This window comes from Muscardinus avellanarius, assembly GCF_963383645.1.
Source record: "Muscardinus avellanarius genome assembly, chromosome: 17".
In the NCBI taxonomy this organism is placed as follows: Eukaryota; Metazoa; Chordata; class Mammalia; order Rodentia; family Gliridae; genus Muscardinus; species Muscardinus avellanarius.
The window spans coordinates 32,634,446-32,658,038 of NC_137803.1; the positions used below are offsets into that span (position 1 = coordinate 32,634,446).

At 36.1% G+C, this 23,593-nt stretch overlaps 1 protein-coding gene across 1 annotated transcript in view; it reads left to right on the plus strand.

Annotated features, from left to right (window-relative positions):
* RIT2 (Ras like without CAAX 2) overlaps positions 1–23,593 on the plus strand; it is a gene marked incomplete at both ends in the record, with an annotated part of 409,154 nt that overhangs the window by 198,053 nt on the left and 187,508 nt on the right. The gene's annotated exons all lie outside the window — the stretch shown is intronic.

The following is a 23,593-nucleotide window of genomic DNA, read 5'->3' on the forward strand; positions in this document are numbered from 1 at the left end:
TTTTTTTCCAGGTCTTCCTTCCTTGTTTTTGAAACAGGGTCTTACTAAGTTCCTGAGGTTGACCTGCAATCCCCTTGTCTTTGCCTCCCAAGTACTGGGAATATAGGTTGTGATTCATCACACCTGGCTGACAGTCTAACCATCTTAAAGTGAAAGCTACTATTTTAAAAGCTCTTGTATTAGTTTATCTCCTTCACGTCCATTTGTTACTCTTCCTTCCTCCAAAACAAATATATTCCTCCAATGCTGTGGTGTAGTTGCATTTTTGTGGGTAAGGTATTCAAGTTCATTTCACCCATTAATTATGAACTATTTCCAAATACCTTAAAACAGGAAAAAGAATGGTATAGCTCTATATATAGGTCTAGGAGATGGACCTTTGAGATATCACCCTGAAGAGGGAAAAACTTTATTTTTGTGGGACTTCTAGGAAAAATCAAGGGGTAAGCTTATTCACAGATGCACCATCAGCTATCACAGGTCTGGCTTTATTGTACTTCTGAGAATTCCTGGATGATGTAAATTTCTGATGGCTTCCGTCATGAGAGCTATAATCCAGTGAGTGCAAAGACATTAGGAAGAGTTTTGGTTCAGATTCTCTAAAGAACAATTGCTCTTTGTGATTCCCAAATGGGACATTTGCTTTATCTACACTCTCCTGGCTCGGATCTCCTAGCTCAAAGGTGGCTTTTAGGGTCTCACAAGGGCCTGTTCAACAGGACCCTATGTCAGCTTGGAAATTCTATAATGCAGGGAATCACAAGTTTTAAAAATGTCACTAAAACAAATGTTAAAATAAAAAAAGAATTTTGAGTACTTTTGCAGCTTTGAAAGACTTTCCCTTTTGATGAAAGTGAGGAAACATGATAGTCACAGAAAGTGCAAAACCACAACAATGTAAATTACAATCTTTGTAAAAATGCTCATGTGTCTATGTCCCCAATAATGAAGTGTTGATGTGAAAATTTGGCTTCTGGCTGTGGTGCTTGTGACAGAAATAATTATTCCTAAAATCGCAGAGTGGTTTATCTTAGCAAAATAACTTTAATTTACACTTTATTTTAATCTTTTAACTTCCCTCTGTAGTTGTAAGGCAAGCATTTGAAGAATGGCGACATTTGAAAAATGGATATGTGATAGAAATTGACTTTACTAAACTATTGTAGTGAGTGATAGAATTAAAACTAAAACACAGATTGGGTGCTTTCTTTTTGAAATACTAATATTTAAAAGAGTAATTCTGTTTCTTCAGCTGAAATGAATAAAAGCTACAAAACAAACAAACAACAACAAAAATAGTGATACCAAGATTGTTGATAGCTCAAAGGAGTTCTGCAAGGCTCCTGAGCAGAATAAAGTCAAGCTGTCAAAAACCCTGAGAAACACCATGCTGCTGTTTTTACGCAGGGGTGAGAAGCAGAGAATGGAATACTCACTAGGCAGCTCTTCTTGCTGGAGCTACACTGAAAGAGGTTAAAAGAAAATATCTCAGTGATAAATTAAAAAAATATTTTAGGGTTTGTGCATTTTAGTGAATCTCAATTTTCAATTAAAAAAAGCCAAGAAGCAATTAATTTTGTGCTTCAAGTTTTTTTTTTAATCATTATCTCGTTGTATTAAAAATTGAAAGGGCTCTATTTAAAAGTCAGTTTGTCTGGGAACAATATTAATTTTAATGCTGATGATACAACTAATATATTTGCAACATTCTGTGCCAGGCACTTTACACACATGACTTTATAAATTTTTACCACAAGCCCATGAAGTAGGTTCCTAAATGATACTTATTCTCCTACAGGTCAACTGAATCTTTTATACATTCAGAACTTGCTTAAGTTTACACAGCTGGTTAGGACTGAGACAAAGCTCAGTGTGATCTGATTCAAAATCTCCCTATTTCTTACCTTGGGTTTTCCAACCATTTTTTTATCATGAATTTTCTCTCTCTCTCTCTCTCTCTCTCTCTCTCTCTCTCTCTCTCTCTCTCTCTCTCTGTCTCTCTCTCTCTTTCTCTCTCTCTCTCTCTGTGAACGCATGCTAAATTTGTATTATTTTACTTTATTAAATGTTTCTTGTCCTATGCTACATTTTCCCCTTTTATTGATGCATTGTAATTATGCATCATACTGAAGCAAAGAGTGATAGAAACACGTGCACACAAATCATGGAGCATTTCCCTCCTGCTCCCACCCTCCTTCTCTCCCCTTCCCCATACATGTCTTTTACATTAGCATTGTTAGTTTGTGTTTGTTTGTTTGTTTTTTTGTGTGTGTGGTTCTGGGTATGGGACCCAGGGCCTTCTACCTCTGAGCTACACTACCAGACCCATTTTATATTTTATTTAGAAACGAAGTCTCACTAAGTTGCTAAGAGCCTCACTAAGTAGCTGAGGCTGGCTTCGAACCTGCAAAATTCTCCTGTCTCAGTCTCCCAAGTACTGGGATTACAAAGGTGCATCACCATGCCTGGCATATTGTTATTTTAATATATGTACAAAGCATTATTTTAATTTCTACCTTCTTTATATCTTTATCTTCCTTCTTGCATCTGTCCCCTACACTCTCTCCATCACTCCACTGGAGTCTCTGATTATCTATCTGATGTTACCCTTGTTTCCCAATTTCTATCTACCTATCATATATGAGATAAAACAATGCTTCACTTTTTGAGGCTGTCTTATCTAACTTAGCACAATATTTTCAAGTTCCATTTTTTTTCCTGCAAATGACACCATTTTGTTCTTCTTTATGGATGAGTAAAATTCCATTGTGTGCATATACCACAGTTTTGTGATCCATTCATTTGTCTATGAACATCTAGGCTGGTTTCATAACTTGGCTATTGTCAGTTTTGCTGCTATATACCCAGATATGCATGTATTGTTATAATATGCTGACTTTAATTCCTTTGGAAAGATGTCCAGGAGAGGTATAGCTTGGTCATATGGTGGTTCAATTTCCGATTTTCTAAATTTGCTTTTTTATATTTTTTTAGGATCTTAGCATGATCTTCTTCTGGGAATGAAATATAAATAATAGTATTTTATTGGCAAGTAGTAGCAGAGAGAATAAGAAGGATAACTCTTTAAGTGTGGAATGAGCAGTTACAAGCACTGGACAAGCCAGCAATAGCTGGAAGTTGGGATCAAGAGTGTAAAAAAAATAGGAGTAAGGAGATGAGATTAAAATTTCTGAAATGACCCACTTTGTAACCTGCTGAATAATTTTGTCCATAGTTCATCCAGACTATTCTAAAACCTTTCTTACTTTCTAGAAAAAAATAGGTTCCTAAGCTTCTATCATATTTGTCCCTGCTTTTAATGTCTTTTGCCATCCCAGTGGAAAAAGAAGAGAATAATTCTTATTTTTTGCAAAACCCTGACCAACAATGTAAAGTAAAAGTGTTTTGTAAATGGAATAAATTCTAGTGATTTAAGAGATAGATTAGAAAAGATTTAAATCAGTTGCAGATCACAAACTATTTTATACCGAAGATATACATGGCATACCTCTCAGTCCTGACAGTTTAATTACAGCTTATACACACCTGGAGACCTAGAAACTCTGATTTCCATAGTGTAGTAACTAAATAAATGGGGATTATGAAAAGCCCTTCATTTATTCTTTAGTGAGATAGCTAACTTAGTTTCATTTCTTTATTAAGATAGGTATTTTGACCTGTTATAAGTGGAATATATTTATTAAAAATAATATCTACATAGAGTTATATCAAACTTCTTCTTATCTTTACAGAGTGGTGAAAATTTTGGATTAAAAGAGTTAGGAACCTCATCTGTCTTCAAGGAATTTTTCCTTATGAGCTATGCAGATAGAATAGACAGCAAACAACAACAAGCAACAGAATTAAGTATTGAACAAAATGAAATCATCTATAAGTACAGTAGTTTTTTACCACCTTGTAAAATTCTTGTGGGCCACCTATTTTAGGAGGACACTGAATGGACAAGTATCCTGGCCATATAGAAAGGGTCTGAGGCATGTTGACATTTATTTTAGGAAAATCAGAAAAGTAAATCCAATGGGAAAGAAATAAATTTGGGGCTTATAAGTACATAAACATAGCAAGTGTCTAGAAGGTAGTTGAGAAGATCAGCCTGCTTAGTAAACACGTACCAAGCATGCTTGCCATAACATCACAGATAATTCCTGCCTTAAAAACATATTTCATCAGAGGTAAAATACAAATGTGTACCACAGGATATTTGACATGCTGTAATGCAGTAATTGATTGCAAACACCATAATTGATTGCAAACACCACTCAACTATAAAAAAGAGTAGCACTTCATTATCTTTCATCACCAATATATTAGAGAATTATGTAAACAAATTTTCCAAATAATGAGGGTTTATTTTTTGAAGAAAAGGAAAATGATTGGCAATTCACTTATTATTATCAGAACAGATATTCAAATTCAACTAACATTTATTTAGTTCTAGTTATACTTTACATATCATTTCTTTATATATTATTTTAATAATTAAATAAACATAAATGTCTTAACTTCATTTTAGAAAGAGAATAAAACAAAAGAAAGCTTAAAGCTTCATACAGCTTATCTAAACTGCTATGGTTTAGAACTAGAATTTGATGAATCAGTCATCAGGGCGAGAAATGATAACATCCTGTGTGGAAGCTATATCACTGGCTATTCAAAGATTCATAGCACAGTGAGAGAATTGCAGGGGACAAAATGTATAGTAAGTTATGGAGACCTTTGATGTAGGGTAAACTCTGGACATCCCCTAGTGGTACCTGATGTCATTAATACATTATCACACCATACAGTGCATATTTGTGATGGACTCCACAAAACAGGATTAAGAAATATTTTCAGTAATGTATTTTAGAAAGTACAAGAGAATATGGCTAAAATGAGCAGATAGTCTTAGTAATCGTTATTCATGTAGTTTCTGTGCCCTTGGTAAAAGTCAGTGATCAATACAAGATGTAAATTCTAGATTCTTTGGAGAAATATTTCTTACCCAACACAGCATCAGGATGATATAGTCAGTAGACTGTGAAGCTTGAAAACATTATGCATATTGAGCTTAGCCTGTCACAGAAAGTAAAAGGATGTTTTCACTCACATGTGGAAGTTAGAGATAAACTTGGAAGTAAAGAACTCAGATCAATGAAAAAAGACACTCGTGGGAAAGGTGAGGGGGATCCAGAGAAATGGGGGAAGAGGGAGAAGAGAGGGGAGATGTGATAATGGTAACAATTTAATCTTTGTTCATACATGAAATTACTTGTATCTATGCAAAGACTATGTAGTGGTGGGAACAGCCGGGTGGGAAGCACACAGCAATGCTATGTGCATGTATGTATCAACCTCAACTATCAACCTCACTATAATATATAATTGCAATGCACCTATTTAAAGCAAAACAAAACAAAGCAAGAAGATCAGGGTCAGTGTTAGATATGTAAGGGCTCCTTGCCTATGATAATCCCATTTCTGGTTGAGTATATCATAAATTTTCAGCCATTTCAGTCCAATGTGGAACAGTTTAATAGGTCAATCTTGCTGCCTACCTTCCACTCTCATCAGTGGTTTGGCAAAAATGCTGTTGCACTTACATTAATGTTTAACTTCCCCCATTCAGTATCTGTTATCAGGTGGATTAGATGCAATAATTTCAATAGTATAGTAATAGACACAGAACACAAACTCAAGAAGCATTAGGGTTTGGATTTTTATCCCTTACATGGTACTAAATTTTGGGTCAGTAATCTCTCCCTCAACCTCATGTGTTGAGGGCTTAGTCTTCAGTTCATGGCACTATGAGGAAACAGTAAAACCTTCAAGAGGTGTTTCCTAGTGGGAGGATCATTTAAGTCATTAAAATGATGCTCTTGACAGGCATTCTGGAACCCTGTGGCCTCTTCCTCTATCTCGTTGCCTTCCAATGACTATAAACATACCTCCTCCAACTGCACTCCTGCCATGAAGTACTGTACCACCACAAGCCAAATAACAGGCCAAACAATTGAAACCTCTGAAACCATGAAGCAAAATAAAACTTTTCTCCTTACAAGTTCATTTTCTTGGGCATTTTATCACAGCAATGAAAAACTAAGTAACATCTAGAATGGCATAATCGGGTTTGGTTTACTGCTATGCTTCTACTCTGCTCTTTCAAAAGTTAGAAACTAGTTTGTCAGATGTATAAGAAATGTCCAAAAAGTTAGATCAATTAAATCTGGATGGAGGCTCAGTGGATTTCTGATAGCCAAAGTGTATATGGTTAAGGGTATGGATTTTGCAAAAACAATGTTGAAGTTGTTGTTTTTTTTTTTTTTTTTCAAATTTTCACCTGTAAAACATGGACTAGCAAGTCTGTGAAATTCTATGAAACGCATAGCAGAAAATTGTTATCATTTTGTTATTGATTTTTTCTTATTTTCTAATATTTTGAGAAAATATTCTCTGTACAATTTCAGTCCTTTGAGATTTATAGTATTAATTTATGGGATTCCATATTGAGTTTGCTAAGTGTTACAGGCATATATATATATATATATATATATATATATATATGTATATATATATATGGGTTTAACATGACATGTATGCACAAATGCAGTTACTTTATTTCAACATTTTGGAGATAGATCACATTCCATTTCTTCTGTTATTCATTGTCTGTGCTAGAAAATTAGCTCTAAATTATTGTTATTTTGAAGATACTCTTCATTATACTTCTCATAACATTCCATCCTGGTGTTTTTAAGGATTTCTTGTTTGTAGTTTTCAACAAATTTAATCTTAAATCTCAATAAAAAGTTCTCCCTCTATCCTCTATTAGTTCATGGATTAAATAAAGATAAAGATAAAGATAACTAAAGATAAAGAAGATGTATAATAAAATAATTATTGGCTATTTCAGAAAACATAAACTAATTTTAAATGGATTATTGGCTACTTCTGAAAAGATAAGCTTACTTTTAAATACATGGAAATACTCCTCTGGTACAATACCTTTGGTTCTCCAACCAGAAGGATCATTATTATATGACCTTTGTCACAAATTTTCAGAGCTTACCTTAGTCCTAAAAATAAAATACTCTAAGCTGGGCATGGTGGCACGTGCCTGTAATGCCAGTTCTTTGAAGACTGAGACAGGAGAAATGCAGGTTTGAGGCAACCCTCAGCTACTTAATGAGGCCGTACACAACTTAAAGAGACCCTGTTTAATAATAAAGAATTAAAAATAGGGCTAAGGGTGTAGCTTGGAGGTAGAATAACCCTGGGATTCAATCCCTGGTACTGAAAAAAAAAAAAAAAAGGTGAAAGAAAAGAAATGAAACGAGACTGAGAGTAAGGCATAGGAGTCTATTTGAACAAGTTTTTTGGGCAATTCTGCAGCATACTAAAATTAGAGAAACAAAAGACTAGAATATAAGTAAAAGGAACTGAAAGACAATTTATCATTTGATGCTACCAGAGAGCCTAAAACCTACAAATAATAAATGAAATATGAGACTTAAAAGAAAACACCTATCCCTGTAATTTATCTGAACCTATAAAGCGATACACAAACACACCAGAGATTTAAAATATAAAAAATATTTTAACATAAAATTAATTAATGCTTATATTAAAACAATAGTAATGAAAGTATTACAGGTTCAATCCAGTTTTCTACCTAAATTTGTCATTAAATGGGGATGAAAAGGGTTATAGAAGGAACTCTAGATGAAAAAGGAGAAACCATAGAAGAGGTGAGCTAACTGTGGGGCATAGGAGTGGGGAAAAAGGGAAATTCCCTAATGTACATGACGTTCATTCACAAACAGATCAAAGACAATCAGTAAGCCCAACATGAAAAGGAGGGAGGGAAGAAGGAATGGGGAGGGGACTGGGGAAGAAATGAATAGTGATGTGTGCATGTATGCCTCCACCATCTTGTACCCCATTAAGATGTACGACTGCAGTGCACCAATAAAAATATCTAGATTTCACTGTACATATTGTGCACCTGAGACTGAATAGCTTTCTTTGACAGTTTCATTTTTCATTGGAACAGAGGTTGAGTCTGCTCAGATCAAGCAGGTGCTGTAACTGTTCGCTTCCCTTCCTCGTTTAAATTGTGTTGCACTGGATTGTCTGGTTTGCATGGATCATTGACTACATTTGTAAAATTGACAGTTCAGTGAAGGCTTCTGGAAATAGGTGCATTTCTTTTTAAGGAAGAAAAGAAAGAAAAAACTGTTCAGGGAGCCAAACTGGCTCCTTGAAATGAATCAAGATCATAAAAATATTTCTCTAAATTGTTTTCTTATATTTTTAAATCAATCACTTAAAAGAGCCATCCAAAGGAAACAGTACTGAGTGGGTAAAGTTTTAAATTTTGTATTGTCGCATCCTAGAGTTCAGGTTTTCATGTTCTTCCTGGTATCTTGGCCTGCCTAAAGGCTGCCATTTGTATTTCCCCAATGCTCAGCAGTTTGACTTCTAGCTCTAACAAAGTAAGTCAATGTGTGTGTGTGTGTGTGTGTGTGTGTGTGTGTGTGTGTGTGTGTATGTGTGTAGTTTCATATATTTGGATATATTATAGGTTTAAGTATATTAGAAACTTAGTCAATCCAGTAATTGAAAAGAATAATGCCTATTAAATTATGTACACTCTAAAAAAGAACTGCTGTTTGTATATTGGCAACTTTTTTTTTCTTTTTTTAATTTTTTATTGGTGCACTGTATTCATACATCATAGTGGGATACAAAGAAAACTTTTGTAGACATACATGCACACATCGCCCAGTCAACCCCCACCCGATCCCCACCCCATTCCCTCCTCATCCCTCCTTCCCATGCTTGGCTTAGTGGTTGACATCTAGTATTATAGCAATTTATCCAAAATTAAAAATGATAATCTCACATAACAGTTTCATTTGTCTGATACCAAGCTTTTGATAACTTAAAGATAACATTTCAATATTTCTTTTTGCTTTCTTTCTTAAAACTTTATTCAACCACATTTTTTTGGTGTGTGATACTGGGCATTGAACCCAGGAACATTCTACCTTCAAGCTACACTCCCAGCCCTATTTTTTTATTCTTTATTTTTGAAACAGTGTCTCACTAAGTTGCCTAGGGCCTCACTAAGTAGCTGTGGCTGGCTGTGAATCTGTGATCCTCCTGTCTTAGCCTCCTAAGTACTAGGATTACAGGCATGTGCCACTATACCCAGCATCAATCACATACTTATGACATTGCATAATCCATTTCAAAAGTAATTTTGGAATAATTATATATGGACAAGGACAAGCAAATTCAGATGATTATATAAGGAAACCCCACACATCCTTCTCTTCTCACCTTCAGTGTTAATGTTACGCACTACCATAAAATAGTATCGCAGACAAGAAATTGGCATTTTTTCATCCCATCCCATCCACTCAACTTTCACCAGTTTTACTTGGAAATGAATATAATTCAGTGCAGTTCTACTACTGTGCAGCTTATGTAACCACAATAAAAATCCTAAAATGAACCATTAGCAAGAGCCTTGCGATACCCATGCCCACCTCAGGCTTTAAGCTCTAGCAAACATTAATCTATTGTCTCATGTCCAATCTTATTTTATTTGTTTTTGTTACATAATGGAATAATTTAATGTGCATGCTTTTTTCTTTGTAATATTAAGGGCAGAACCCAAGGGCATGCTACCTCTGAGCTTTACTCCAGTCCGATTTTATGTTTTATTCTAAAATAGGGTCTCTCAATCTGTTGCTGAGAGCCTCACTGTCTCACTGAGGCCAGTCTTAAACCTGCAATCATCCTGCCTCAGTTTCCCAAGTACTGCAATCACAGGCCTGCATTACCATCTTGGGCATATGCGTCTTTTTGATATTGACTTTTTTTTTTGGTTCAACATTACTGCTCAAGGTACATCCTAAGCTTTATGTTTAAACGTAGTGTATTTGTTTTTATTTTGGAATAATATTTAGGTTTAGATGCGTCTCTGCTTATCCATTTAGCCTTTTGATTATTTCTTGTTTCTAATTTGTTGGAGTTTAATTTGCTCTTCTGTTTCTGAATGCTAAAAGAGATACTTAATTCATTAACTTTTATTCATTCTAATTTATGCACTTAAGTATATAATTAACCTTCTAAGGAAGGATTGAGTTATACAGCTTCATTCTAAATTTATATATATCATATTCTTTTTCTTCAGTTCAAAATATTTTCTAATTTAAATTGTGATCTTTTCTTTGACTCATTAGTTTTTCAGAAATGTGATACTTAAGGCTGAGCATGGTGGTGCACGCTTGTAATACCAGCACTTGGGAGGCTCAGACAGGAGCATCGCATAGGTTTGAAGCCAGCCTCGGCTACTTAGTGAGGCTCTCAGAAACTTAGTGAGACCCTGTCTCAAAATAAAATATAAAATAGGTTTGAGAGTATAGCCCGTAGGTAGAAAAGCCCCTGGGTTCTGTCCCTAGTACCACAGGGAAAAAAGAAAAAGAAATGTGATACTTAATGTCTCACCATATCATAAATTGCTAGTTATCTTTCATTATCAAATTTCTCATTTTTAATTATTTGAAATAAAACAATCATTACATTCTTTAAGAATTTTTAGTTCTTTGAAATCTATAGAGTATTGATTTATAGCATTCCACAATATGAATTTTGGTAAAGGTTACATACATATTTGATAAGATAATATACTTTGATAAGATTACATTCTTTCAACAGTCCATGTGTTCACAAAATAACATCACAAATTACTTTTTTTTTTGTACTGAGGATTGAATCCAGGGGCATTCTACCTCTGAACTAAATTTCCAGGTCTATTTTATTTTGAAACAGAATCTCTCTAGGTTGCTGAGAATCTCACTTATTGCTAAGGCTTGTCTCAAACCTGCAATCCTCCTGCCTCAGTCTCTCAAATACTGAGATTACAGGTGTGTGCCACACAGCTTCTTTCAAACATTCTTAGATTACATTCCATTCCTTTTGACGTCTATTATATTGGGAAGTCAGATATACATCTAAATGTTATTTGAAGATGCAGTTCACCTCATTTTCTATACCAGGACTGACCACTCCCATGTGTTTAAGATTGGTGGTTTGTACTTTTCACCAGGTTTTATCTGATGTCCCCTGTGACTTCCTCTCTCTTCAGACATGTTACTTGTTAGCATCTACAGTGCATTTTGCATTATGGTTTCCTTTTTTGTTGTTCCAATTCAATACTCTTTAGTCCTTCTCTCTTCAAATATTCCCTTTGTCTTATTCCTACTCTCCTTATAGGATTCAAATAGAACTACATTTATTCTTTTTATCTCGTTTCTGTATCATCTTCACACTTTTTCTGTTTTCTATTATTTTATCTCCCTGAGTTTTCTTCTTATTTTTCTTCTGGACATCCTTATTTCTTACAGTTCACCTCTCCCCTCATACCTGATCTGCTTTAAACTTATTCATTGAAGGTTTTTTTTTTTTAATTTCATACCTGTATTTTTTAAATTTTTTAAATTTTTATTTTAAAAATTTCATCATCTTATTAAAGAAAATCATAACCGCTATTTTCTTGAAATATTCATGAACAATTGTTTTTTGAGATCCAATTAGTATCACTATTTCACTTTTTTTAAATTAGAAAATTCTTGATTATTTAGTCAATGGGATGTATAAAATTTAAACTCTGGAAGAAGACTAAAAAGACTACAATTTCATATCACCTGAAACCAGTTAAAAATTGAGATGATGAATAGGCTACAGACCCCTTGGGATCTTATTTATATATTACTCACTTTTACTATTATGAAGATGTTTAGGTCCTAAACAAAAGCTGTGGGGAATAGGGTTGCTTTCCAGTGACCTGAGTACCCGTCCCATGCTACCATTTTGGAAGGGTTCCTGCCTCTGTGTGTAAAGCAGCACTAGATGGCTGATGCCCTCTTTGACTTTCTTCTACTTTATCAGTTGCTGAAATGCCTCATGGTCTTAGTAAGTAATCAACACCTTCAGATTACCTTTGTAGTCTTTCCAGATGTGCTAGTTTGTATCAGAGATAAATGTGTTCAAAATTACCTAGTTGGCTATTGTCAGAAGTGGCACTCTTGCTTACAGTTTAGGGGATGTACTCCTTCTTTGGCCAGCTTACTCTGCTAAAATGGTTATAGCTTTTGGGGCTTGTATGTACAGCAAGCTGTTCCAAATTGAATATAAATTATTTTAAATACCAATAAGTGTGATTAAATTTTAAGTATGTCTTAAAGGACCTGTGAGCTACTTGTACCAACACCTGGCCCCTGAAAACCTCATATTCTGAAACAGAGCCAGCAATACAGAGCCAGCCCTGCAGAAGGAGTTGTAAAGGCTATGGCCACCTTTAGAGATGGGAGAAGTGGAGGAATGCTGACTCAGCCACATATGCAGATGAGATGATAGTTAAGCTAAGTTCTTCTTGCGTTTGTACTTTGAGGTTTCTGATTGTTTTTTTCCAAGTGTGTGTTTGATTATAGGTAATGATGTTATCTCTCATGCTCCACCCATCCAGTAGTCTACAGAGTAAATGCTAATTTGAACTTCACTTAACCTTGGTCCACCTCTTGTATGACAGGTAATTTCACCACTTCCCACCCTTCTGCGTTGTAAATTATCACCATAGGAAACCTTTTTATTGTTCTCTTAATACCAAGCATTAGTGTGCCCTTAATGCCCTTCTGCTTTGACTTTTCCAATTATCAGTGTTCTGGCTTTTGCACTTTTCAAAAATTTACTTTAATGGTGCATTGTACTCTCACATTGTTTTTCAGAGCACTTTTCACCCTATATTAATTTGACATATATATATATATATATATATATATATATATATATATATATATTTGGCACATTGTAATTATACATCATAGTGAGACTCAAAGTCACACAAGCGTGCATGCATATGGTACTCGATGTATTTCTCTTTACATCACACCTCACTTCTTCTTACCTCCCCATACATGGAGTGAAAGTAGTAGTGATACTCTCATACATCTTCATATAACATTATTTGAATTGTTTCCATCATTACTCTTCTCTTTCCTCCTCCCTACCTTTGTCTCCAAATCTCCTTCAACTGTTTTACTGGCCTCTCTCCTCATTTATCTGAAGTTCATTTTGGTTAATATTTTTCTCTTTAGTTTCCACATATGAGAGAAAGCATATAACCCTTCACTTTCTAAGACTGGCTGATCTCATTTAGTAAAACATTGAGGTCTGTCCATTTTCCTGCAAATGACTTCGTTTTCCTTTATGGCTGAGTAAAGTTCCATTTTGTGTGATACCACATTTTCTTTATTTATTTATCTGTTGATAGTCACCTAGGTTGGCCCTATAACTTTGCTACTGTGACTTGTACTGTAATAAGTGTGGGTATATATGTATCATGATAGCATTCTAACTTGAATTCTTTTGGAAATAAACCAGTGAATAGTGAAGCTAGGTCATATGCTCGTGCACTGTTTACATTATACCTGTTTTTTTTATGTATCAGCCTATGAATCTATTTTGTGCACTTAATTAAGGTTGGAACTGTCTTACATAAAATAAGGACATAAAGGCTTTTCTGAAGGAAGATATTTTAGAAAATAGAAAATCTGATTTTTTGTCTTAAAACACAAATCCACAGAGGAAGGAGAAAAACAAATTTTGAGACAGTTATGCTGTGGAATATTGTCTTGTTAAGATGAAGCTATAAAAATAATGAGTATCTCCTCTAATGCTTCAGGCTTAAAGGATGATGATGGCTGTGAAGAATGAAAAAAAAGCAATAGGCAGGATGGTTGGCTAGTCCAAGCCTTGAGTGCCCTGTAAGACCAGGGATAATTGGAAAGCTGTATTGTTTTCAGAAGTAATTTTCTTAATGAAGGAAACAAACCTTTTTTTCATAGCAACCATACATGATCTGAGAGACACAAAACAGTTTTTTGAAATGCAGTGTTCATAACAGCATTAATGCTGCAAATTTTGCATTTTCAATCTGTCAGTAATGCTACAAAAATGAAAAAGTGTCTGCAATTAAAAATGTCATTAGGAGCAGCAGCACTAAAGCTGGGTAGGAGGTGATTCTCCTCTAAGAAACTAATAATTTTAAAAGCATTATTGGTCTGAAGTATGACATGCCACCATTTATTAAGATATATAATTTCTTTTCTTTTAAAATTTGTTTTAATTAAAAAATAGAAAGAAACAAACAAAAAAGACTCTATTGTGCAACCAAAGGGCACATTTCTTATAAAGAAATTTACATAATAATGAGTGGTATTGATATAATATGATTTTAAATATTTTGTAATTATATGTTGCTGCATATTTAGTGTTTAATATGTTCATATAGAGATAAGACATTACAAAAGATGGATTTAGTTTTTATTAAAAAACTTAGAACTTGAATTATTCAGTTCATGCCAGTTAAGAAATAGAGCCATAATCTAAGGAGCCATAATATGTAACTGCACATGTAATGGCAATTCACCTTGATTGTGTCCTTCAGTCCTCCACTATTTACTGAAACTTGATATTCAATATTGGGGAAACAAACATTCATTTTAAGAGACAATGCTTAAAATGAAAGTACTTCTAGAAATGTATAAGTAGTTATATATATTTGAATTTGACTTATTTATTTTTATTTAACAAAAGAATATTGCTTGTAAATATAAATTTCTCTTTTTCATACATCTGTCTTTATTCTAGTTTTGCTGAAGTCAACCTCCTATCTATTCTTAGTTTTGCCATTATTTCAACATCAGCCCCAGATTATGGTTAAGAAGAGATAAAATCAAGATTGCAGGTATATATGTTACTATATTTACAAAATAGGTATACTTAGAAATAACATGGGATGTTTTACCTATTACAATATTTTTCAAAATGTAAATACAGCCTTTGGAATATATACACATATATTCATGAAGGTATGGAGCATATATAAATATACACACATGCATTTGTTTTCCTTTTGTTCCACAGTGTTATTATTTTTATGTCTTTAGTAAATACAAATATAGTTTTAATTTTAATAAAATAATCAAATAAGTCTGTGCAATGCCAATAAAAAACAAGGCAGAATTTTTTATGACACTAGGAAACTTGATCTGAAGATGCATATGGCAAAGGGGCCAAAAACCTACACTGGAAAAAAGATAGCCTCTTCAACAAATGGTGTTGTCAAAACTGGTTAACCATATGCAGAAAACTGGAAATTAATCCCACTTTCTGAACCAATTCAAGATGGATCAAAGACTTGGAGGTAGAATGCCTCTAGGTTCAGTCTCCTTTACCACAAGATGAAGGCAGAGAGTGAGAGAGGGAAAAACGCAGGGGAGAAGAGGGAGTAGAGGGAGGGAGAAAGGGGGAGAGAGAGAAAGAGAGAGAGAGAGAGAGAGAGAGAGAGAGAGAGAGCGAGTGAGCACTGAGAAAGAACTTGAAATAAAGTAAAAGAAAAATGGACAGGCTAATGTATGCATATATAACATAAAATAACAAAAAATTGAAGAAACCATATGCAAAAGAACAACTGAATCAAAAACATAGGCAAACCGGCCGTGGCGGCGCACGCTTCTAATCCCCGCAATTGGGAGGCAGAGACAGGAGGATCCCGCAAGTTCGAAGCCAGCGGAGCGTGCTGGCTTAGGAGACCCTGTTTCTTTTTTCTTTTTTTTTTTATTAATTTATTTTTTAAATTGGTGCATTGTAGTCATATATCAATCACATTGGAGTACAAGACTTGAGAGGATATACAAGCACACATCATCCAATTAGCCCTCCTCCAGCCCCCATCCCATTCCCTCCCCCTCCCTCCATCCCATGCTTCTTTGGCGATTTACTTTGATACATTTGTTTATGTACCTCCTGCGTTTTAAAGAGGCTCCGTCCTCCAGTATTACATACCCTCTGATTGGTCACATTAGTTGCTTCACTATAGGGCCCTTTCTATAGCTCAACCTCTTCCTGTTGCCCTTTTCCTCCTAGTTATTGCTGATTAAGAGAAGCGTCTGATTTATATTTTCTGCGATATTTCTCTGTGCATGCTGCGTTGCAAGTACCAATCCCACTCTTGATGGTCCCAGTAGTGGCCTGGCTACTCAGTGGACTGATCCAGACCTCGCTGGCTCAAGCAGCGGCCTTGCCTCATGGGAGGCCCCAGTTCTGGTCTCGCTGGCCCCTGAACCGGTCTAACCCCTAAGCTGGCTTTGGTCCCGACCTTGGAGGCCACAGGAGTGAACTTGCCTCACGCCAGGCTCTGATGCTGGCCATTGGCCCCTGCACCGGTCTAACCCCTTGGCAGGATTCCAATCCTGGCCTCGGAGGCCCCAGCACCGGCCTAGCCTCATGGCAGGCTCCAATGCCGGCCTCGTTGGCCCCAGCACCAGCCTAACCCCTCGGCAGGCTCCGATCCCGGCCTCGGAGGCCCCAGCACTGGTCATGCCTCAAGGCAGGCTCCGATGACGGCCTCACTGGCCCCAGCACCGGCCTAACCCCTCGGCAGGCTCTTATCCTGGCCTCAGAGGCCCCAGTACCGGCCTTGCCTCAAGGCAGGCTCCGATGCCGGCCTCACTGGCCCCAGCACCGGCCTAACCCCTCAGCAGGCTCCGATCCCGGCCTCGGAGACCCCAGCACTGGTCATGCCTCAAGGCAGGCTCCGATGCCGGCCTCGCTGGCCCCAGCACCGGCCTAACCCCTCGGCAGGCTCTTATCCTGGCCTCGGAGGCCCCAGTACCGGCCTTGCCTCACGGCAGGCTCTGATGCCAGCCTCGCTGGCCCCAGCACCGGCCTAACCCCTCGGCAGGCTCTTATCCTGGCCTCGGAGGCCCCAGTACCGGCCTTGCCTCACGGCAGGCTCTGATGCCAGCCTCGCTGGCCCCAGCACCGGCCTAACCCCTCGGCAGGCTCCAATCCCGGCCTCGGAGGCGCCAGCACTGGAGGAGACCCTGTTTCTAAATAAAAATGTAAAAATAGGTCTGGGAGTGTAGCCCGGAGGTAAAAGGGCTTCTAGGAAACCAGTACCACAAAACAACAACAACAACAACAACAACAACAACAACAAAAAACACATAGGCAAATTGTGTGAAAACACAATTCATAGGAAATGAAAGCAAAGGACATTAAAAAAAAATGTTTCACCTGATTAGTAATCAGGAAAATGAAAGTACAAACAACATAAGGTAAAATTTTACAGTAATGGGAAAATAAAATATAATAATTAGGACATAGGTCAGAGTCTATGGTATTATTTCTTAAAAATAAAAAAGGTTCTTGGCAGCTAATTATAAGTTTTTAAAAGTTATCTTATTTTTCAAAAAAAAATTTCTTCTATATTTTTGGAATCTAGGAATAACTTTAACTCTGCATTTACCTACTAGCTTGATTATCTATTACTTGGATTTTATGTTTTTTATTGTAATATATTCTTAAAAAAACATTAAAATATCACTGTAAGATGAAAAATGTGTTATTTTTTTCTTGCAGTTTTCTAAGTTTCTATCATACTCAAGATGACTCAAGATCTTATTAAATAGAATTTTTCAATACTAATAATTATTTTTTTATAATTTTATTACCCTATTAATGATTTTTATAACTATTTCTTTCCTTTTAAATTTTTTTATTTGTGCATTATTTTCAAACATCATATTGGGGTAAAAAAAACTTGTGTGTACAAACATGTACACATCGCTGATTTAACCCCTACCCAATTCCCACCCCATTCTCTCCCCATCCCTCCTTCCCTAGCTTGTCTTAGTGATTGACTTCTATATGTTTAAGTACATTGTGTGTTTTAGAGATTTTCCTCTTCCCCCCTCCTTTCTCCTCCCTTAGGTTATCTTGTTTGCTCCTCTATAGGATTTCTTTTTTCAAGAGTTATTCCTATGTCCCATTTCTCCCTAACTCTCACATATTAGAGAAAACATCTGATTTCTTATTTTTTTGTGACTGACTAATCTCACTTAGCATAATGTTCTCCAGTTCCATCCATTTCCCTGAAAATTATGTAATTGAGTTTTTTTTTTTTTTGATGGCTGAGTAAAATTCCATTGTGTACATATCCCACAGTTTTGTAATCCATTCATCTGTTGATGGACATCTTGGCTGGTTCCATAGTTTGGCTATGGTGAATTGTGCAGCTATGAACATAGATACACATGCATTAGTTTGGTAGTTTGGCTTCCTATCTTTTGGGTAGATACCCAGAAGTGGTATTGCTGGATCAAATGGTAGATTTGTTCCCATTCTTCTGAGGATTCTCCATACTGTTTTCCAAAGTGGTTGCACTAATTTGCAGTCCCACCAACAATGTCTTAGAGTTCCCAATTCTCCACATCCTCTCCAGCATCTGTTGTTGTTTGTGTTTTGAATGATTGCCATTCTAGTTGGAGTTAGGAGAAATCTCAGGGTAGTTTTGATTTGCATCTCTCTGATTGCCAGTGATGTTGAGCATTTTTTCATGCATTTATTGACCATTTTAATTTCTTCTTTTGTGAAGTATCTATTTAGTTCTTTTGCCCATTTTGTTATTGGATGTTTTGTTTTCTTAGTGTTGAGTTTCTTGAGTTCTCTGTATATTCTAGATATTAGTCCTATATCGATGGTGTAGGTGGCAAAAATCTTCTCCCATTCTGTTGGCTCTCGATTGAGGTTCTTGATAGTTTCCTTTGCTGAAGAGAAGCTCTTCAGTTTCATGCAATCCCATGTATTGATTCTCCTTTTAATTTGCTGTTCCTTTGGGATCTTGTTGAGGAAATGTTTATCTGTGCCTATGTGTTGCAGTGTTGGACCTATGCCCTCTTCAAGGAGCTTCAAGGTCTCTGGTTTAATTTCCAAGTCTTTGATCCATCGTGAGTTGACTTTTGTACAGAGTGAAAAAGTGGGATTAATTTCCAATTTTCTGAATATGGTTAACCAGTTTTGCCAACACCTGAAGAGGCTATATTTTTCCAGTGTATGTTTTTGGCCCCTTTGTCAAAAATCACTTGGCTGAAAGTGTGTGGACTTGTTTCTGGGTCTTCTATTCTGCTCCATTAGTCTATATATCTGTTCTTTTGCCAGTACCATGCTGTTTTTATTACAATAGCTTTGTAGTATAGTTTAAAGTCAGGTATTGTGATTCCTCCTGCGTGGTTTTGGTTGCTGAGAACTACCTTGGCTATTCTGAGCTTTTTGTTATTCCAGATAAATTTAAGGACTGATTTTTTTTTTTTTTTTTATGTCTGTGAGGAATGATCTTGGTAGTTTAATGGGCATTGCGTTAAATCTGTAGATCACTTTTGGGAGGATGGCCATTTTAATGATATTTACTCTGCAAATCCATGAACATGGAAGATCCTTCCATCTTCTAAGATCTTCGATTTCTTTTTTCAGTGTTTTATAATTTTCTTTGTAGAGATCTTTTACCTCCTTGGTCAAGTTTATTACTAGGTATTTTATTTTTTTGTGGGAGATCCTGAGTGGAAGTGTTTTCTGAATTTCTTTTTCAGTGGGTTTATGGTTGGTGTACAGGAAAGCTTCTGATTTTTTAAGATAGATTTTGTATCCAGATACTTTGCTGATTTGTTGATCAGTTCTATAAGCCTTTTGATTGTGTTTGTTGGGTTTTCTAAATACAGTATCATGTCATCTGAGAATAGTGAAAGCTTGAGTTCTTCTTTTCCTATTTGTACTCCTTTGATTTCCTTTGCTTGCCTTATTGCTCTGGCTAGAGTCTCTAGTACTATATTGAAGAGAAGTGGTGATAATGGACATCCTTGTCTCGTTCCAGTTTTGCCACTTTATGTCTTTTTATTGGGGAGTTGAGGCCATTTACATTCAGTGTGATTATAGAGAGATAATTTTGAATTCCCAACATGTTAAGATCTTATTTCTGTTTGAGATACTGTTTATTCGTCTTTGCTTAGTTGTCTGCTGGATGGGAATTCTTGTTTCTTTGATTCTGGCGTGTATTACCCATTTCCTCTTTGCATTTAATCTCCTTGATTATTTTCTCTAGCACTGGTTTTGAAGACATAAATTCCTTCAGTTTCTGTTTGTCATGGAAGCTTCTTATTTCCCCATCTAATTTGATAGATAGTTTTGCTGGGTAGGAGATTTTTGGCTGGAAGTTGTTTTCTTTCAGAGTTTGGAATATGTTACTTCAAGCCCTTCTGGCTCTCATGACTTGGTTTGGGAAGTCTGGAGTGATTCTAATTGGTTTGCCTCTGAATGTCACTTGGCCCTTTGTTTTTGTTGCCTTTAAGATTCTCTGCTTGGCTTCCACATTAGTCATTTTGACAGTTATGTGGCGTGGGGATCCTCTTCTCTGATCCTGTCTAAAGGGAGTTCTATAAGTTTCCTGGACCTGTGTATCGACCTCTTGCTCTATGTTTGGAAAATTTTCTGTTATTACTTTCTTGAAGAGATCATTGATCCTTTTGGTTTCACCTTCTTTTCCCTCCTCTATTCCAATTATTCTTAGGTTAGCTCTGTTGAAATGGGCCCATATTTCTTCAATGTCAGATTCCTGCTGTCGGATTTTTTTTTCTAAATTAGAAACTATCCATTCATTTTTGGAGTGATCATCTTTGAGAAGTGAGATTCTATTCCCCATGTGGTCTAATCTGTTGTTTATATTTTGAATTGTGGCCTTTATTATAATGATTGCATCCTTTATCTCTTTTTCACTCTCTCTGAATTCTTTTCAAAATTCCTCTATTATTTCTAAAGTTATTTTCCTGATTTGATCTTCTAGAGATCTCTGGCTTACTGTGTTATCAGGTTCTGATGTTGTGGGGTTGTGGGCATTCACTGCTCCATTGTTATTTCTTTTTCCCATGATTTCGGAAGTTTGAGCCTTCTCTGGGTTCTTCCCTGGGTCACTACGAGTTCATTTAAGGTGCTCTGGATCTGTAGTCTGTGGTATCTCAGTCAGCACTACTCCTTTACTGGGTTGTATTGTAAAGTCAATTGAGGCTGCTTAGACCGTGGGGGGTGCCAGTTTGGGCGTTCTCCTGCAGGGAGTTGTGACTATGCTGTGATATCTCTGTCACTGCCTCTTCCCCACTGAGTTGAACTGCTAAAATCTCCGACCCAGGGAGACTATCTGCGCAAGTCCCTGGGAGTACAGTACTGGGATTTCTCCCCTAGGGGCCGCAATTTGACTCACAGTTGTTGAGTGCGCTGATGGAGCTGTAGTGGACTCGGTGAATTTGCAGCTGCTGTTGATGGCAATATGGCACTACTTCAACACCCTCGGCCCTGAGGCTGGTGTATTTCTTCTCTGGTTTTGTGCTCCGCTCTGAGTCCCTGCCAGGTATCCTGAGCCTGGCCCTTTGGGAGCTTTAGATGTTCCCTACGCCAAAAACACTGCTGACTACCGCCCGGCTGTTCAGCAACTGCTCACCTCGGCTCGCTGTCCACCCCTCCTCTCTGGCGCCTGGTGGGCTATTGAGTGTGTTGGGCTGGAGCCGTCTGGTGAACTCGCCACTGCCACCGGCAGTAAGAAGCTGCTGCTCCGTCCTAGGCCGTGAGGCCAGTGTACCTCCTCTCTGGATTTGAGCTCCGTTCTGAGTCTTCCTCCTCTCTGGAGCCTGGTGCTGCGAGGGAAGATGTAGCCTGTGCCTCGGCTCCGACCACTCCATGCCGCCGGCCGCTTTGGCTGCTCCACGCCGCGGCTCTGGCCTCTCCGCGCCGTGGCTCTGGCCACTTCGTGCTGCGGTGGCCGCGGCACTGCGGGCTGGTTTCTTTCTTGTGTCTTGTTTTTCCAGACCTCTTTTTCTCTGTCCCTTGTATTTACAGTTTTTATTTCTTTGCTGATGGTGTTTTTCTGGCTCTGAAAGGTGCTGGTTTTGTGGTAATAGAGATCGATTGTTAGCGGAACTCGTAAGTGCCGCTTTTCTCTGTCTCCATCTTCTCGGAAGTCTGATTTGCATCTTTTTTTGAAACTATTTACCTCAAATTCTAATACTAATTCTATTATTATACCTGTTTTTATCTTCCCTAGTCCTTTATGTTATACATTTTATTTAAATTATCCTTATGAATATATTCATAACCATATAAATATTTTATTTAATTTTTAACCCAATTTTATAGCATTATTTAAAAACAATGTAATCTATTTTTATGTTATACTTGCTAAGATGTTTATATTTATTTAGTGTCTCCTATTTTTGATGATTTTATTTCTTCAACTTATTTTCATCATGAATTATTCTTTGTTCCTTTTATTCTGTTTAAGGGTTATAGTTTTATCACAATTATGTTTCCCTTCAGTTTTTATAGACATATTTATCTCTGTTTTTTTCTAAGAAAAGTAAAAAAATAGTTTTATTTTCTAAAAAAATAAGAGATTAGTCAATAATGCTTCAATTCCCCTACTTCTATCTGCTCATTAATTGTAACACTACTTTTACCTTTTTAAAATTTGATGTAGTTGATAAGCCAGAATACATATATATATATATATATATATATATATATATATATATATATAAACAAAATACTAACATGAACATCTATACAAGTATTACACCCAATTTAAGAAGCAGAACAATCTACGTAACGCTGAATCCCTTTTTGGAACTGTCTCTGTTTACAATCCCCTATGGTCTTCTTCTGAATTTATATTCCTAATAATTTACTCTACTTCAGAATTGTATTATGTGTCTGTATAAGAATCATAATCATGGCCATTTATGCATATTTTATGTACAAGACCAATTGTTCTCAAGAGCCCCTTATATTTTTTAAATTATTGAGGATCCTCCCAAGAGCATCTGTTTACCATATTAAAAATTAATTTAAAATTTTATTGCTATTTACTTTCTATTTAAATTAGGAATGGCCAATTCATTGCATGTTAATACAAATAACAGAGTTTTATGGAGCATACATATGCTTTTCTTCCCAAATTAGTGATCAAATACATTGTTTTATAATTTTTCAAGACTTCTTAAGTATCACATAAGTGAAAACAGATTAATTCCTATATTTATACCTTTATTCAATCTGTTGTGAACACATTTTAGTTAAATGTATGAAAAGTTCAACCTCAGAAAAGGGAGAATATTTTAATACCTTTTCTTAATTGAATATATTCTCTGACAACTCATGAAAGTAAGAACTGGCATTTAAAAATAGTTAAAATGTAGAGCTTAATTCTGCATAAATGCAATTTTGCATTTTTCTACATTATAACTCATTAGTCTATTTCACACTTCAAGTAGACAGTATCAAAACATAAGTTTATAATATGTATTCATCTCTTGAAAATCTTTTATTTTCTGAGATATTCAGAGCCAAATAATATTTATTTATTTATTTATTTATTTGTTTGTTTATTTATTTAGGAACTGCGGATTGTACCTAGGGGTATTCTACCTCAGAACTACACCCCTAACCTCTCAAGTACTACGAAAATAACCATGTACCACTATGCTTGGCTATAGCATTACATTTAAAATATAATATTGAAATACCAGATTCAGAAATTTCATTCTCAATTTTATCTTGATTTTCAGGCAGTCTCAGCTAGTTAGTGAGGCCCTACACAATATAGGGAGACCTTGTTTCAATTAAAGAATAATTAAAAAAA